A 2,876-nucleotide genomic window follows, 5' to 3' on the forward strand; every position below is an offset into this window, starting at 1 on the left:
CCCCACCCTGGGCAGGCCCCACCCTGGACAGGCCCCACCCTGGACTGGCCCCACCCTGGACAGGCCCCACCTCTGAGATTTGCGGTGGTGACAGCCGTTGCTAGGCCTCGCCAGTGAGTCCCCCTTCCTCACTCCCAGATACACCTTGGTGCTTCTTGATGCCAAGACAATCCAGGGAAGGGCAGGAACCTAGAAATCTCTCAGCGGGAGAGCGTTGTAAAAATAAGCGTCTTCTGTGGGTGGAAAGGTTGTCAAACACACACTGAGCCTAATGGAGTCCTTAAGACGTGCAGTTCCTGTCGATTTTCACAGAGGAGGTGGAGGTGGTGTGTGTGTGTGTGTGTGTGTGTGTTCATGTTTCTGAGAATCCCTGGGAAAATTGGGCAAATGTCTGCTTTAGAGATGTGTGAGTAATACAGGTGCCTGGCCCGGCCGGCGTGGCTCAGTGGTTGAGCGTTGACCTTTGAACCAGGAGGTCACGGTTTGATTCCCGGCCAGGGCACATGCCCAGGTTGCAGGCTCCATCCCCAGTATGGGGTGTGCAGGAGGCAGCCAATCCGTGATTCTCTCTCATCATTGATGTTTCTTTCTCTCTCTCCCTCTCCCTTCCTCTCTGAAATCAATTAAAATAATTTAAAAATAATAAGTACAGGAACCCGGACCTGTCGGCAAGTCCACTCTTGAGCCCCAGGGGCCTGGTGTCCCCTCACCCACTTCTGGTCACCAGGCTGGGGAAGGCGCCAAGGCCCAGGGACCAGGGACTGTGCTCTGTGCCACGGGGCTTCCTCCCCAGAGTGGACGACACGGCACTAGGCAACACTTCTCCCGTGTCCGGGCCAGGCCCAGTGGAGCGCTTCCCGTGTGGCGGCTCATTTAAGTCGCCCTCCGCCCGCAGCTGGGACGCAGCCCGGGATCGCAGGGCCGCGCGCTCCACCCAGGAGCCCAGGTTCTGGGCGCCTGCCCCGGGGAGCTGACCGAGGCTCGCCATTGATTCACAAACGCCTTTGCTGCTGTTCCCCTGAAGGCGGAGCTGACTTAGGGGCCCGGGCCGCCCTGTAGCCCCGTGTCTCTGTACAGACGCCCACCCCCCCCTCAGGGCTGCTCCCCGTTTGAGGACGGCCCCCTGGGGTCCTGCCTCTTCTGCGTTGAGGCCCTGGTTCCCAGCCCCGGGGTCCTGCCCTGCAGTCCAGCTTCCAGCATCGATTTATTTCCTGGCACCGGAGGCCCCGACCTGCCTGGTAGCAGCGAGAGCTGGAACCGAGGGAGACTCCAGGGTGGGACCTCTGCCCGCCCGAGGCCCCATCGCCTGACAGCTCTGCCCGCCTGGGAGCAGAGGTGCCCCCACTGCCCTGTAGCTGAGGAACAGTCTGTTCTTTCCTCAGGTCCAGCCTCCGCCATGCCACCTGTGGCCACCGTGCCCCTGTGTGCCCACTGCCAGGCTCCGGAGTCAGGGGTCAGAGCCCTGCCCTGGCACCGCCTGCTGCAGCCCCCAGACCCTCCTCTGGCTGCTCCCACGCGGCCTGCTTGTGGGCGAGACAGCAGCCCCGGGACGGGGCGGGCTCTGGCTGCGGGTCTGGCCGTCCCTCCTGCCAGGGGCTTATTTGTCTGCCGAGGGATGAGCGGGAATGGACGGGGGCCTCATCCCCGAGCTCAGCGTGCAGGTGGCGAGATCCGAGCAGACCCTCCTGCCGCCACGCACGCCCTGGCCACTCCCCGGGCCGCCAGCCTTGATGTCGTTTTCGTCTCTAACCTTTTGGCTCCTCCAGCCTCAGAGAGGGCCCGCCTTGCGTGCCAGCGGCACCCAGAAGGCCGGGCATTCGGGAGACAGGGGAGCAGGGAAAACAGTCCCACGTGAGCGCCGGGCACTGACGGGGGCTCTCGGCCGCCTCCCTGCCTCTCCCACCCGTATTCTCGCAGCCGATGACGTGTATTGAGTTACGCGGCCCGGCCCATCCCCTCGGTCCTGTTTCCGGGATCTGTTCACCATGAAGCCTGGTGCGGGGGTGTCAGGGACTGACTTTGAGAAAGCACCGGCGTTTAAATGTTACTATAAATACAGGCGCGAAGACATTTTAATTATAATTTTTGAGTTACATGGTGTTCTGTCAGTACCCCGGCATCTACGGAAGACTGTGCAGAGCTCTGGACTCCGTGCTCTCTCCTGGATGAAGAGGTAACTGCAGGGGGCCGCCTGCAGCCTTGGCCTGAAGGGGAGGGGAAGGGAAGGGAGGGGCTGGGGGTGTGGCCTCCGGGGGAGTCCAGCATCAAGGCATCAGGATCAATCGCACACGTGTTTATGGGGCCCTTCTGTGTGCAGAGTACTGAGCTGAGGGCTGTGGGGCGACATCTCCAGTCTCATGACATGTTGGGTCCGGCCGGTGTGGCTCAGTGGGGAGTCAGCCAGAGCCACGGAGGAGGGGGTCTGCCTCTAGGGGGAGGGCGGGGCTTGGGAGAAGAGGGGCCACCTCTGCTTGGTCTGCTGGGATGAGAAGAGCCGCAAGGACTGTTTGGAAATGAGCCGAACCCCAGTCGGTGTGCAGTGTGTCAGTGCGTCTGAGGGAGCTGAGTGGATTGTCCTGCCTCTGTGTGTGGCTCGCTTTCTCCCTCACGTCCGTTAGGGCCCCACCCCCCACAGCGGGAACGCTCCGAGGGGCAGGGGCTGGCAGGGGCTCGGTGGGCTTGGAAACTGAGCCCTCGGAGGGTTGGGTGAGGACAGCGGGTGGGGAGATGAGAGGGAAGCTGGCTGTGGCTCTTGTGTTATCGTAGTTTTGATGGGAGCAGCCTTTGAGGTCGTCTCCTTGTTTATGTTGTTTATGTTTCGGTGCCGAGGTGTCGGACTGAGGGAAGGAGTACAGTTGGACTGGGGCATGACTGTC

The sequence above is a fragment of the Myotis lucifugus genome, unplaced genomic scaffold (genome assembly GCF_000147115.1).
Source record: "Myotis lucifugus unplaced genomic scaffold, Myoluc2.0 scaffold_962, whole genome shotgun sequence".
NCBI classification, from domain to species: Eukaryota; Metazoa; Chordata; class Mammalia; order Chiroptera; family Vespertilionidae; genus Myotis; species Myotis lucifugus.